This window comes from Cnephaeus nilssonii, assembly GCF_951640355.1.
Source record: "Cnephaeus nilssonii genome assembly, chromosome: 11".
Classification (NCBI taxonomy): Eukaryota; Metazoa; Chordata; class Mammalia; order Chiroptera; family Vespertilionidae; genus Cnephaeus; species Cnephaeus nilssonii.
In genome coordinates, this window is record NC_137082.1 from 1,480,354 (window position 1) to 1,496,292 (window position 15,939).

General features: G+C 50.5%; 1 protein-coding gene across 2 annotated transcripts in view; it reads right to left on the reverse strand.

Annotated features, from left to right (window-relative positions):
• Nucleotides 1-10,416, reverse strand: part of DNAJC5 (DnaJ heat shock protein family (Hsp40) member C5) — a 32,775-nt gene extending 22,359 nt beyond the window's left edge. The window contains exon 1 of one of the 2 annotated variants that reach the window (XR_013814200.1): nt 10,176-10,416. The gene's annotated coding sequence lies outside the window, so the exon portion shown is untranslated. The remainder of the gene's footprint in view (nt 1-10,175) is intronic. The other variant, XM_079784307.1, reaches the window with a different exon arrangement.
• Between the last annotated feature and the right edge of the window lie 5,523 nt (nt 10,417-15,939).

The following is a 15,939-nucleotide window of genomic DNA, read 5'->3' on the forward strand; positions in this document are numbered from 1 at the left end:
AAGGGCAAGTACCTTGGTGGCAGGCTCCTCCCCGGCCCTGGCCCTGGTTGAGCACGTGCAGGAGGCAACCAATCAATGTGTTTTTTCTCATATCAATATTTCCGTCTTTCCTTCTCTAAAAATCAGTGGAAAAATATCCTCAGGTAAGGATTTAAAAAAAAAAAAAGAAAAAGAAAAAAAAATCTGCCCTCCTGACTCACAAGGTCAACAGGAAGCACCAAGCCTGGAGCCTGACCACCAAGGGCCGGGGACCAGAGCAGCCACCTAGAGGAAGAGAAATGCCTGACCCAGGGCCCCCACCAAACACTCCTGACACAACTGTGATTCCCTGGCCGCAGCATTTCCCACACAGTGACTACCTCCCTACTACCATGGCCAGAATCAAACTGTTGCACCGAATCTGGTCTGAGACCAAGTGCCAGGTGCACCTTGACAGTCCACCTGTGACAGCCGCCTATTGTCAGAGGCAGCGAGTGTTACAACACAGGAACACACCTAAAACAGAGCCAGCACACGCGGGACAGAGCTCGCCAGCACTGCTGCGATTGCACCAACACGGCAGCTACCACCCAGGGGGTTCACTGTGCGCAGACATCACACGTGCCCGGAACCCCCGTGAAAGCTCCCGAAGTCTGCGGGACAGGCACCCAGTCCAGGAGGGTGTTGTGGGGGCTGGAACCTGGCTGTGCCACTGACAGGCTTAGTGACCCGGGCAACCTACTAAACACTTCCCTGCCAGCTCCTCCACACGGTGTGCCTGTGAGTCAGCCTGGGTAGAGTGCTTGCGACAGAGACACAATAAGCACCAGCCATGATGATGATCTCCAATGTACAGGTGAGAAGACACACTGAGTGATATGCTCGGGTCACAGTGCTGCGGACCGGTAGGGTTGTGATCCAAATCCAGTACAATCTGACCATCAGTTACCGTTGTACACACAGGGTAATTCTCCCTAGTTCTGAGCACAGATCTTGTCTTTTTTTTTTTTTTGTATTTATTACCTGGAGAGGCATAGTATCAGTTTTATTGAGAAGATCTTGCCTTCTTGTACATTAAGTTTTATCTGAATATGTATTTTACTAACCACTTATTTATTTTTAAATAAAAATAAATACGCATGTGCACTGGCCAGATAGTTCAATTGGTTGAACCAAAAAGGTTGTGGGTTCAATTTCCAGTCGGGGTACGTATGGGAGGCAACCATTCGATGTTTCTCTCCCTCCCTCCCTCTCTCTCTAAAATCAATATAACCTCATGTGAGGATTAAAAATAACACTAATAGCCCTGACGGGCTTGGCTCAGTGGATAGAGCGTCAGCCTGCGGACTGAAGGGTCCCAGGTTCGATTCCGGTCAAGGGCATGTACCTTGGTTGCGGGCACATCCCCAGTAGGGAGTGTGCAAGAGGCGGCTGACCAATGTTTCTCTCTCATCGATGTTTCTAACTCTCTGTCCCTCTCCCTTCCTCTCTGTAAAAATCAATAAAATATATTTAAAAAAATAAATAAATAAATAAAAATAACACTAATAAAAATGTGTATGTACACAGGTCTGTAATGTTGGTTATCATTTTTTGATGCGGAGCTCCTGTTGCATACGTTTAGATGTAAAAGGTATTTTCCTTTTCCGGGGAAATCTGTCTTGAGAACTTGAGGGGACATCTAATTAGGGGAAGTTAACTGAGCTCAACAGACTTGAGGTGAGCTGTCAGCTGGGTGGCCATTCTGAAGTGAGGACAGGTCACCGGCCCATTCAGGGAGTAGACTGTGGGTCTGATGAAGTGGCGGTGTATCTAGGCATGCTTCACCACGCTGACTGCAACCACGTTGAGGTACGCTGTAAGTCAGAGGTGCAGATCACAGACACTTGGGAAGATGTGCACATTTCCCCAAACGAGAGCAGGTCAGGGGCATGGCCCTGCCGTCCACACATGTGCATCACAGCCCACAGCCCCTCAGATGACACGCTATAGTTGCCCTTGACATTTCTATAAAGGAAGAGCTGCCTGCAGGAGAAAGATGCTGCTGGTACCAGCCACTTAGGGCTACCCAACTGTCAGGCAAGGCCAGAGAAAACTGCGCTGTTTTAAGAGCTATAAATCCTGTGTGCTGTCGTTTTAACGTGTGCGATAGTTATTTGTGTGTATTCTTCAATACCACACCTTTATACTAAGGAAATATGTAGCTCTCAGTTTCCTTATCTATAAAATTGGATAATAGCTACCTTGCAAGGCTGCCCTAGGGATTCTGGCTGATGCACACTTAGTACAACCCATGCCTGGGGGGACAGAAGGTACCCTCAGCGAGTTTCATGAGAAACTGTTTCAAACAGGGAGCAACTTTACTTGGACTAGTTAAGAAATACTTCACAAAACCAAGATGGCGGCATAGGTAAACACCTGAACTGCCGCCTCGCACAACAATTTCAAAACTACAACTGAAAGACAAAACGGACATCATCCAGAACCACAGGAAGGCTGGCTGAGGGGAAATTCTACAACTAGAAGGAAAGAGAAAAGCACACTGAGACTCAGAGGAGCTGCGGAAGGCAGAGGTATGGAGGCGTGCGCATGGAGAGGGCTGGCAACTGAGTACGCAGCTGGCTTTCTCAATCGGGAGGGAGACAAAAGCTCCCGAATGCTCTGAACTCCAGTTCCAGGCGAGACTCTGGGGACCCAGACTCATATGGGGAGAAACTGGGCTGTCTGGCAGCGGGAGAAACTCGAGGGCGGCTTTCTCTCAGAGGTGCTTGCAGCGATTACCGCGGGACACTGAGACCCAGGGGCCTCTTAGGGCAGGGCTGATGGGAAGCCATTGCTGGTTGCTCCGCCCCATCCAAGCTGAGCGCAGTGGCTTTTGCATATGAATGGCCTGGTCCTTTGAATTCTAAACTTACCTAACAAACTGCAGCTGAGTCAGTGAGACCCAGAACATCCAAAAGAAGGTCCAAGGCCTTACAGCAGCTTGCATTGCTTCACAGCTGGGCCTCATCTGGGCACCTCCAAACCCCAAACAAGAAGAGGAATCTGCAGATCTCTCCGCAGCTCCTGCTGGGTGGCCTCAGGCAGAGGCTAAATTAGCACCTCCTTGGAGATCCAAGAGCCAGTGTATCCAGGGGTCAGAGTGGAACCATCCCGATTACAACTCCTCAGATCCATAAGGGACACACTCAGGGGGCAGACTCAGTGAGCACCAAAGCCCCACTGAAGCAAGTCTTGTCTCATAAGGGTGTCTCCAGCACAGAAGTTCTCCCATCATAGACACAGCTAAACCTCACAGCCAATTGACCTGGAGGTCAATTCCTCCCAGTGATACCAACAACAATCAAGGCTTAACTACAACAAGACTGTGCACACAGCCCACAAAGGGGTGCACCAAGAGTGTCCACCTCAGGTAACTGGGGAGGCTGAGCCACTGGGCCCTATAGGACACCTAGCACACAAAGCCACTCTATCAACTCAGTGAAGCAGCTAAAATGTGGAGACAAAGAAACAGGTCCCAAATGAAAGAAATGGAGGAAAGCAAACTACTGGATATAGAGTTCAAAACCACGGTTATAAGGTTTTTCAAGAATTTTCTAGAAAAGGCCGATAAATTTAGTAAGACCCTTGAGGATATGAAAAAGGACCAACTAGAAATTAAGCATACGCTGACTGAAATAAAGAATAATATATAGAGATCCAACAGCAGACTAGAGGATCCCAAGAATCAAGTCAAAGATTTGAAATACAAAGCAGCAAAAAACACCCAACCGGAAAAGCAAAAAGAAAAAAGAATCCAAAAATATGAAGATAGTGTAAGGAGCCTCTGGGACAACTTCAAGCGTACCAACATTAGAAATATGGGGGTGCCAGAAGAAGAGAGAGAGCAAGATACTGAAAGCCTATTTGAAGAAATAATGACCGAAAACTTCCCCCACCTGGTGAAACAAATAGACTTACAAGTCCAGGAAACGCACAGAACCCCAAACAAAAGGAATCCAAAGAGGACCACACCAAGACACATCATAATTAAAATGCCAAGAGCAAAAGACAAAGAGAGAATATTAAAAGCAGCAAGAGAAAAACAGTTAGTTACCTACAAGGGAGCACCCATACGATTGTCAGCTGATTTCTCAACAGAAACTATGCAGGCCAGATGGGAGTGGCAAGAAATATTCAAAGTGATGAATAGCAAGAACCTACAACCAAGATTACTCTACCCATCAAAGCTATCATTCAGAATTGAAGGGCAGATAAAGAGCTTCACAGACAAGAAAAAGCTAAAGGAGTTCATCACCGCCAAACTAGTATTATATGAAATGCTGAAAGGTATTCTTTAAGAAGAGGAAGAAGAAAAAGGTAAAGATAAAAATTATGAACAACAAATACATATCTATCAAATGAATCCAAAAATCAAGTGAATAAAAAATCGGATGAACAGAATAAACTGGTGAATATAATAGAAACAGGGTCATAGAAAGGGAGTGGACTGACAATTCTCAAGGGGAAAGGGGTGTGGGAAGAGACTGGGCAAAAATCGTACACCTATGGATGAGGACAGTGGGGGGTGGTACGGGCAGAGGGTGGGGTGGGAACCAGGTAGAGGGAAACTATGGGGGAAAAAAGAGGAACAATTGTAATAATCTGAACAATAAAGATTTTTTTTTTAAAGAAATACTTCACAGATTACTGTCATCTTTAAACTGTAGAATTTCCAGTTTCATTTCAAAATGAAACAGGACTATTAAAGTTTACATTAAAAAAGTTTTAATTTTACATGTGATGAGACTCCTGAGTCAAAGTATAAGATAAATACAGTCTAGTAAAAATCTCTATCTAGCCCTAGCTGGTTTGGCTCAGTGGATAGAGCATCGGCCTGCAGACTGAAGGGTCCTGGGTTTGATTCCGGTCAAGGGCTCGTACCTCAGTTGCAGGCTCGATCACCAGTAGAGGTTGGGCAGGAGGCAGCCAATTGATGATGTTCCTCTCTTATCAATGTTTCTATCTTTCTATCCCTCTCCCTTCCTCTCTCTCTAAAAAAAAAATCAATTAAAACATATTTTTAAAAAAAGTTTATCCAGAACACAACTTTTTAAAAAAATGTTTTTATTAGTTTTCCAAGAGAGGGAGAAAGATACAGAAACATCAATGACGAATCATTGATTGGCTGCCTCCTGCACGCCCCCTACTGGGGATCGAGCACGCAACCCAGGCCCTAGGAATAGAACTGTGACCTCCTGGTTCTTCGGTCAACCACTGAGCCAAGCTGGCCGGGCCAGAACACAACTTTTTTAGTTAATTTAAAAAAGAGAGGCCGAAACCGGTTTGGCTCAGTGGATAGAGCGTCAGCCTGCGGACTGAAGGGTCCCAGGTTCGATTCTGGTCAAGGGCATGTACCTTTGTTGCGGGCACATCCCCGGTAGGGGGTTGTGTAGGAGGCAGCTGATTGATGTTTCTCTCTCATCGATGTTTCTAACTCTCTATCCCTCTCCCTTCCCCTCTGTAAAAAATCAATAAAAAAAAAAAAAAAAAAAAAAAAAAAAACCAAGAGAGGCTTACTGGTTTCATGAACTCATGAACTTAAGAAAGTCCACTTAAACTAAACATTTAATTTTATTTATAACTAAATTATTTTACTTCAGGATTCATTACTCTTTATTTTAGCAATATATACCTACATTCTTTCTTCTTTTTTTCCCCCCCAAACATCAATGTGAGAGAGACACATGGATTGGTTGCCTCCCACACTAGCCCCAACCAGGGCTGGGGATCAAGCCTGGAACCAAAGGATATGCCCTTGACCAGAACTGAACCTGGGATCCTTCAATCTGAGGGCCAATGCTCTATCCACTGAGCCAAACCGACCAGGGCCTATATTCTTATTTTAAAGGAAACAGCAATGTTTACTGCAACTGGGGAAAAAAATCCCAGATTTTAACATCAAACCCGTAGCATCAAAGTGTTAAAATCCCATGTAGGTGAAGAGGAAAGATACGCTGACAGAATATAAACTGGGAAATATATGACAAAAATTATAAAGTTTGTACTCTTTGACCCCAAATTTTTCCTTAATTACCTTAGAGAAACCCTCTCACAATAAAAGACGCTCCTATATAATAAAGAAAAATTAAATGGGACTGCCTAGTTAAAAAACAAACATATGCTATGCCGCTAATCTCTTCCAATAATAGGAGTAAAAAGAGTAAAAGCCGGCAGCGGCATGTGCCCTCTGCAGAGCAGGGAGCCCAGCACTCCTGCCCATACCTGCAGCTCCTGGGCTAGCACCTCCACCCCGGGAGCCTCCATCCCAGCTGGGGCTGTCTGCTAGGAGCCCGGGGTGTTGCGCCCCTACCACCTGAACTCAGCCCCATGGCTAGAATAAACAGGCGATTTTAGTTCTGTTGGTATCACAATGACACATTCCCCTGCACCCTAACCAACAGTGCACAGGCAAGGAGAGCTCTCTAAGAAAGGAGCTGCCTCATGGACAGAGCCAGGGCGGGGCACAGCTGATAGGGCAGCCGGTCAGCATTCCAATCCTCTGACTCCCAGAATGCAACTTTATAACCAATTGGCACAGATTTTCTCCCAACACAGCAGTGGAGACACCAAATGACTGTACATTTCACCCTGTAAACCACCATGTTTGCTGGTGACACATGTTCAGTGTAGAAAAATTGTAAAGACAATAAAATTACAAATAACCCATGAGGATGAGTAAGTTCATTCACATTCATACATTCAAGGAATAGTCACAATCACTCTCAATGTATCAGATTATTTAAAAATATTACCGGGTTTAACATACAAAGGTTTCTGCCACAGAGCTGTTTTAAAAACCATTCATGTAGATAGATGTGGAATGACGTTAGAATCAGTAAACCTTTAATGTACACAGATCAGTCCTGAAAAGGAAATTGCTTAGGGTGCCATTTCGGACACACAAGCTGGGGCTCACTCCGTACTTCCCTCTTCGGAAGGAGATGCTGTACTTCATTTTGCAATTTCAGTGTTAACTACCAATATGTTTGCAAAACTCCTAGAATTTAAAACAATTTTATTTGCTGAAGACCTAAACCTATTCATTCTGCCAGACCAAGAGGCAGAATGCGCTATTTCACTGGCACAACTTACACAAACAAAATTAGTCTGAAGAAGAAGGAAAGACTAAATCTAAACTAAAGGTTGTTTGGTAATCTAATCCTTAAATCTTCCAGGTGCCCGATAACAGACCCCGCTAATCCTCTCCAGGGGATGTCATCACCGAAGAGCTGGCCCTGGCTTAGCATTTCCCTTTCACAAGGTACAACTGTCATGGTTTTTCGGCATCTTTGTTACTTATGTTCAGGAAGCAGCTGATGAAGTATCTTTCCATTTATCACCTCCTGAACTCCCCCAACTGCAGGCAGGGCAAGTACCTGCACCCTCATCTCTGTGGTGCCCTCACGTGAGCCCTACCAGCCTTGTCTTCTTACAGGGAGGAAATCCTGCACAGACTCCAATGACACAGAGAGAGAGGGCTATGAACAAGCAGGAGGTGTCTGCAGTTCCAAAGGTCCTCATCTGACTATCAAGAGAAGAAACTAATGAGCCTCATTTTAGGACTGCAGGTTTACCTTGGATCTGGAGAGCACCATCAAGAGCGAAGAGTCAGTCTCCTGTCTACTTCTTGTGCAAGGACAGGTCATCAGGCTTGCTTGACACGGGTCTTTTGAAGACACAGGGGCCCATTTTCTCACTGGCCTGAGCCTTCGTGCTTGAGATAAGGTCTGCCTACAGCATTACACACTCCACGCCCTGCACAGACTACTTTACAGAGTCCAGGAATGTTCCAAGGGTCACTGTATCTGTGTGCATCACGTCCACCTTGCTCCCTGGCTTTAGAAGCAAACTCCCACCTCATAAAATTCTTCCTATCCGGACCCAGTCTCACTGCATTCTAGTCATTCATTCAGCAAACACCTGCACCCAGGACAGATGTGAGCCTCTCATGCCGAGGGCTCTAGAGACACACCGTAGCAGCGGGTTACGGGGGATTGTGCAGGGCGGTCAGAACAGGAACCTGTTCAGGAGCCTGAATTCAAGTCCCAGGTCTGAGGGCACCGCACACCTGAGCACCCTCTGCAAGTGAGGGGACTCAGGACCAAAAGGGCTGAGAAGCATGCAGCACCCATTCAGTACCTGCACACCGACAGTCACCTCAGGAGCACGGGAAAACCCACTCCCTGCAAGTTCACGTGGGCATGAGGGAAAGTTCCGGGCCCGCAGTCCCAAAGCTGTCAGCGCCAGGGCAGTCTCTGGAACAGCTCACTGACACGTGGCTCTGCTAACGGATGACTCCACTCACTCCACTTCATTGACAAATGCCACCAAGTATTAAGACTAACATGTAGGTTTTGATTTTTTGGGGGTAACCAAAGACAAAATTTCCCAATGTATTAACAGTGGCAGGTCTGCTTTTAAAACTGTTTAATTTTAATATATATTTTTATTGGTTTCAGAGAGGGAGAGAGATATAGAAACATCAATGATAAGAGAGAATCGACTGAGCCCGAAACCTGGGCATGTACCCTGACCTGGAATTGAACCGTGACCTCCTGGTTCATAGGTCAGCACTCAACCACTTAGCCTCGCTGGCTGGGCAAAAACCTTTTTATTTTGAAATCATTATAGAAGTTGAAAGATTTACAGGTCGGTCCCCAGCACCTCTCCAATCTGCCTGTAACTGACTGTCCCCCCTCAGAACACCTATCACTATTGCCAGCAACTGCTCTCTGCACAAAACAGCCTCCCTATGGACCTTACCTCGCAGTAAAACACTAAGTTTAACAAATACATTAAGTAGATCACTAGGAGATTTAAGTGTTGTGGGGAAGTCAGGGGAGCCCTGGCCTCAGGGAGCATGAGGGAGAGGAAGCAGAGCATTCTGGGCAGACTCCAGGACAAGACATGTGACTTTGTTCAGAAACCAGCAAAGAGGTGATGACGGGGAGGAGTGAGTCAGGGGCTGTGGTAGGAGACGGGGCACAGAGGGGCACAGAGGGGTGGGGGAGGCTGACAGGCATCCTCCCCAAAGGGTTCCTTCCCATCAGCAGGGGTCCCTCAGCAAGGCTGTCTCCTCCACATGCCTCTGGGCCTAGGGTCCTGAAACACACATCTTGTTGGAGTCCAGCAGTGGTCACCATGCCATCCACAATGACCGACAGGAGGCAGAGCCATCTACATCGCCCAAGCAGAACTGCCCCAGCCACCAGAGCCACCGCGAGGCCCAGCTCTGCCCCAGGTGAAAGGAGACCCACACGCGCCCAATCCTAAAGTTTCCCGAAGCCCAGAAATCCTGGCTCCTCATTTCATCTCCCAGGACACAGAACTCAGTCCCGAAGCTCATGGCAACCTTCAGCAAGAGAAGCAAGTGAGTAAGCCTAAGACCTTAATGCAACCCTGGCAAGAGATGGAGCAATTTTTGATTCGATGATCTTGTCATCAAGACGGTTTTTAAACACAATTAGGTGAGGACAGATGTGTCTAGCACCTCTGAGGTTATGACCAGCTGGTTAAAACGCCCCCAATCCAATCTAAACCTGAAGACAGAAATGAAACGGAGACTTCTGCTTCCGTCCTCTGTAGGCCACAACGGAATGAATTCCGGGGAAACATCTCAGGCAGTGAGACAGGGAGCCCTCCCACACCTGACACCCGCGCTGGAATCCCAGCAGACACTCAGGAAGGAAGGAAGACCCTCCAGGCGCCCGGGGACAGCGGGGCGGGGATGGCGGCGCGCGCCGCGACCTGGCAGGACCGGGCTTGGCAGGAGGCTTCGCCCGGCCCGAGACCCCCAGCGCCGCCCCACCTGTGTGTGGACGCTGCCCGCTGCGTCCTGCGCCCCCGAGTCCACCCGACAAAGGCACGTGTGGGGCCGGGGTCGCGCGGTGGCCTCACCTTTCCGCTGGCCCGGGGGTCGCCCCGCCACCGGACCTCTCCCAGCCGCGGCCTCCACCGCCCCGCCCGCTCCCGGCCCCAAGGGAGGGTCGCCATTTCCAGCTGCGGCGCGCGCCCCCCGCCCCGAGGCCCGCACATCCGCGGCCCCGCCTCGCCCCGCGCCGCCCCCTGCTCCGCGGCCCCGCACCCCTCGCCGACCCTCGCCCCGCCGTCTTCCCGGACTGACGGGAGGCCCACTGGGCCCGCCACGAGCTCACCTGTCCGCGCGCCCGTCCGCCCCGCCCGCTCTGCTCCGCGACGCTGGTGGGCAGCCGGCCGGTGCGCTCCTCAGCCGGGGCTGCGCCTCAGGGACCCCGGGCAGAGGTGGTGGCGGTGGCGGCGGCGGCGGCAGCGGCGGGGGCAGCGGCAGAGGGCGCGGGAGCGGCACCGGCAGAGGCGGCGGAGGCGCGCACGCTCACGCACGCATCCGCACCGGCGCGCGCGCCCCCGGAAGGACGTGGGCTTCGCCAGTTCTTAGCGGCCGGCGGGGCCGACCGCGCGTGCGCCCAGAGCGCTAGGCTGTGGCCCCGCCCACGCGGGGCGGGGTCCCCGGAGCTGTGGGCGGAGCCGGCTCCAGGGAGCTAGCAGCGCCCGCCTCCAGACAGCGCCTCCGCTGGTCTCAGGCGGGTTGGCAGGTGCCGCGGGGAGCCGCGCAGCGGGGCGGGCATTGGTCTTGCAGCTGAGTTTGCTCAGCGGTTTACATAAGAGAGAAACATAATTGTTCTTGTCAAAGAACGGGAGACAACTGGTATGAAATGAGCCACAGGCCGACACCCCTCCACCCAGCCACTGTGTGACTGACGTTTGCTCATTCCTGGGGCGAAGAGATGGCACTTCCTTCCTTCCCGCTCAGCCATCAAAGTGCCCTTGCCATCGTCCAGCCACCCTCCCAGAACCACCCACAAACAAAGCCGTGGAAGGGCAGAACTCACCTCGCTCCCTACTTAGCAGGTGCCAGCCTGCTCATCCCATTGATCCCGAGGGGAGACCTGCTCATCACCCTTTCCTATTTAGACTCCCTTTGAGCGTAAGAGTCCTACCATTTATCAGGTGCCTGCCTGTGCCCAGTACACTGGTATTGTCACTTTCCACCCTAGAAGCCACCCAAACAGACCTGGTCAGTGCGCCTGCCTCATCACTTCCACTTTTGCCCCACTGGCCATTTTCCGCTCAGAAACCTGATGACATCCAAGGCTTCCTAAGACACTGAGTAAAATCCAAACTGTTTGCCAACACGCTCTGCCCTATCTGTCTTCTTCCACCTTTTGCCATCAGGCTGATCTTGAACTGTCCAGTTTGCCACAGGCGCAGTGCCTGTAAGTGGCAGAGAGCTCTGGAGATATCCCGGCAATCATTACATTGAGCAACACCAGGCAGGCAGCAAGAAAAAGGCCCATGGAAACCAAGGAGCAGAAAGACCCGATATCTGTGTCTGTTGATTCAAGAGGATGAGAGATTTCGGGCCAGAATTGAGTGGAGAACAAAGTAGACCTGGTATCACTTACAGATTGCAGCTGTGTTCAGCTGTGTTGGAAGCTGCACGAATGAACAAACCAGGCCTTAGTCCCTCCGTGACCCAGCAGTTCTGATGTAGGGATACTCTTTCTAAGAAAACGTTCCCAAATACAGAAAAAGGTGTATGCATTGTGATGCTCTTGATGTTATTTAGAACTGTGAAAATGAAAACCTGCCTACAGATACACTGAAATGAAATAATGTAGTTATTAAAAATAGAAACAAAGGCTACATAACATGAGACAATTCTTGTGATGCCTCCTGAAAGTAAAATGAGCAAGATGCATGATATATAAAAAGTACATTACAGCCCTAGCCGGTTTGGCTCAGTGGATAGAGCGTTGGCCTTCGGACCAAAGGGTCCCAGGTTCGATTCGGGTCAAGGGCATGTACCTTGGTTGCAGGCACATGCAGGAGGCGGCTGATCGATGTTTCTCATCGATGTTTCTAGCTCTCTATCCCTCTCCCTTCCTCTCTGTAAAAAATCAATAAAAATATATTTTTTAAAAAGTACATTACAAATCCTATCAAATAAAACAGTAATATGCAAATCATCACTCTGCTACACTCACAAGCCACACCCACCAGCCATGCCCACCAGCCAATCAGAAGGTGAATATGCAAATACACTTAACCAAGATGGCTGCAACCTCGGAGAGCCTTGGATGTTGGAACTGGGATATTGGAGCCGAAGATCAGAGGGGAAGATCGGAGCCGCGGGGGGTCCCCCACAGGTGATCAGAGCCAGCTGGGGGTCCCTGCCCAGGGCCCGAGCCTCAGCCAGCGGCTTGAGGCATTGGCTGGAGGCGGAGCTGGGCTATTGGAACCAGCTGGGGTCCCCTGAGGTGATTGGAGCCAGCTGGGGGTCCCTGACCAGGGCCCAAGCCTCAGCCAGAGGCTTGCAGCCTTGGCTGGGGTTGGAGCCCCACGATGGGAGACAGCTGGGGGTCCCTGCCCAGGGCCCAAGCCTCAAACAGAGGCTTGCGGCATTGGCTGGATGCAGAGCGGGGCGATCAGAGGCAGCTGGGGGGTCCTGCCCAGAGCCCAAGCCTTGGCCAGAGGCTTGCAGCCTTGGCCGTTGGGGCGGAGCCTGGCGATTGGAGCCAGCTGGGGTCCCCTGAGGGCAATCAGAGGCAGCTGGGCATCCCTGCCCAGAGCCTGAGCCTCAAACAGAGGCTTGAGGCCTTGGCCAGGGGCTGAGCCAGAGATCACAGGAGATAGGTGTGAACTACAGAGGAAATACCTTTTCTGACCGCTCATTGGCTAAGCTCCCTGTATGCCACTGGTAATATTCTTAGTAACTAGGGTATAAGAATCCAAAAAGGTGATCTAGGGCTTTTCCACCACGCTCCTGGAGAAAAAAACGAAGGTCCGCTGCTGGAGGGCTAAGAAATGTCATAACCTGCCCTACACGGTTTGGCTCAGTGGATAATGCCTAGGTTTGCCAACCGCAGAGTCCAGGTTAGATTCTGATCAAGGGCATGTACCTAAGTTGCAGGCTCCTCCCTGGCTGGAGCCCAGGTCAGGGCTCATGAAGGAGGCAAGCAATCTAAGTATTCCTCTCACTTTGATGTCATATTCTATCAAAGACACATCTTGAAAATGCCTAAAGAAAGTTGTCATTTTTTCATGGTGAAGGGACTGGAATCCGTGTTGATGAAAACACCTTGGAGGCTGCGGTGACTTGCAGTGGCTCCAGCAGCGGGGTGATGGGGCTGGTGCCTTTCCCTGATGAGCCAGGTTGTCTCTCACAAAGGGAGGCCAGACTTCCCCTGAGGGCTCCCAGTATGTGAGAGGGGGCAGGCTGGGCTGAGGAGACCCCACCCCAGTGCACGAATTTCGTGCACCGGGCCCCTAGTATCTTTATAAACAAACTAGAGCCCAATGCACGAAATTCGTGCGTGGGGGCGGCGGGGGGGGGGGGGGGGGTCGCCTCAGCCCAGTCTGCAACCTCTCCAATCTGGGACATCTCAGGGGATGTCCGACTGCCGGTTTAGGCCCTATCCTGGCAGTTGGATATCCCTCTCACAATCCTGGACCACTGGCTCCTAATTACTCACCTGCCTGCCTGCCTGGTTGCCCCTAAATGCCTCCCTCCCCCGCCACCAGCCTGATCGCCCCTCCCTGCCTCTGTGTGCCGGCCTGATCGCCCCTAGCTGCCCCCTCCCCGCCGGCCTGGTTGCTCCTAACTCTCCCCCGCCCCACCAGCCTGGTTGCCCCTTACTGCCCCCCCTGCCAGCCTAATCGCCCCCAACTGCTCCCCCTGCCGACCTGGTTGCCCCCAACTGCACCCCCCCCCCCCCGCCGGCCTGGTCATCCCTAACTGCCCCCCGCCGGCCTGGTCGCCTCTTACTGCCCCCCATCCCGCCAGCCTGGTTGCCCCTTACTGCCCCCCCCTGCCAGCCTAATCGCCCCCAACTGCCCCCCTCTGTCGGCCTGGTCACCCCTCACACCCCACACACCCCCGCCGGCCTGGTCCCCCCATTCAGCCTGCTGTCCAGTTGTTTGGTTGTCCCTCACTAACTCCCCTGCCAGCCTGGTCATAGGCAGCCATCTTGTGAGGGTTAATTTGCATATTGCCCCTTTATTATATAGGACAAACCAACTCTGGCTGGGTAGCTCAGTTGGTTACAATGTTGTCCTGATATGCCAAGGTTGTGGGTTCAATCCCTGGTTGGTCATATATGGGAATCAACCAATTCTTGCGTAACTGCAACAAAAATCCCATGTTTCTTTCTCTAAAATCAATTTTAAAAAATAAGTTTTTATTGATTTTTAGTAAGAGAGAAAGGGAGAGGGAGAGAGAAAAACATCAATGATGAGAGAGAATCATTGATTGGCTGCCTCCTGCATGCCCCACACTGGGGATCGAGGCCGCATTGGGGGCATGTGCCCTGACCAGGAATTGAACTGTGACCTCCTGGATCATAGGTCGACACTCAACCACTGAGCCACGCTGGCCGGGTTCTAAAATCAATTAAAAAAAAATTTTTAAAGCATTTTCTCTAAACAAATAAGTCAACCTGTTCAGGAAGGATGCCTGTCAAATGTGGACAGAAGCTACAGTCAGGCCCTGTGCTTCACATGCCCTTTAATTGGGCAAGTCTGACCCCATTTGTCTCACTCCAGGTTTTGCTACCCTTTAAGGCCAGCCCCAGTGGTGCCCTTTGCTCCACCCACCTCACCACTTCTGCCTCTGAACTCTCAAAGCTCATCACACACACCCCCCAGTTATTTAGGGAAACGCCGTCTTCCCCCACAAATGGAAGTGCAGCTTTAGGACGGGGTCCACGTGGAATTCACCCTTGTACCCTACAAAAGCAGACTTTTAACGCCCAGGCCATTTCCCCCCCGTTTTTTCTTTTGCTTATTTTTGTTAATCCTCACCCAAGGATATTTTTCCACTGATTTTAAAGTTGTTAGAAGGGAGGGTGGGAGAGAAACATTGATGTGAGACACATCGATTGGTTGCCTCCTGCACCACCCCAACCAGGGCAGGGATTGAGCCTGTGCCCTTGACTGGGAATTAAACCCGTGATCCTTGGGTGCACAGGCCAACACTCTAACCACTGAACCACACCAGCCAGGGCCCCAGGCCATTAAAATGCTTAACAAAGACTACGTGAAACCCACTTCCAACATAAATGAGGGTGAATGCTGACTGCTGGCAGCCATGTGCTCTCTGCCCTCGGCACCAGCTGTTGTAATGGACTGTCATGCTGGGGATTATTAGATAATTGGAAGTCACCAACTTTTCCTGCTGTTACATCTGGGGCAAGCCTGGTTTTCTGACCCCAAAAGTCTAATGTTTCCAGTAAAGGAGTTTCCTACTGTGAACACCCAAGACATCAGGAATGGGCACATGAGAAGCAGCGGGCAGCAAGGAATGGAAGCTCTCACACAAGGGCCTTAGAGGTGGGTGCAGCTGGCACTCAGGGCATAGCAGTGAGGACACTGTGTGGCATCTTTGGAGCAAGAAGGGGAAGTGAATGAGAATACATTTTTACATGAAGAAACACTGGACATGGGACGAACAATAATAGTCACAGAGGCTGGGTGGGGGGTGGGCAAGGGAACAGGCAGGTTTCTAAGCATGCCTTGTCATCATTCCAAATCACTTGAGTCCCCATTAGAGGCAGGTCTGCCTTGCAGCTGTTTGCCAATCGGACATTGCTGTGCCCTCAGCTCCTCTTTGCTCACTCCTCTTCTTCTTTTTGAACTTTGTCATGTACCTGTCATTATCTACATGTGGTTCCAGCTCTAGAGTGGGGTTGCGAGGATAGGTCAACAGCCCATTCTTCCCTCAGTGAACCCCCTTACACCTGCCTTGCTCAGCACCAGTTTTGATAACTGCAGCTACACACTTGGGGACTCCAAGCAGCACTCCTCCCAGGCCACCTCCTTCCATGGAGCGAATCCTGGCTGCTTGTTCAACTCCTGCAGCTCAGCCCTGACCCAATCTGTAAC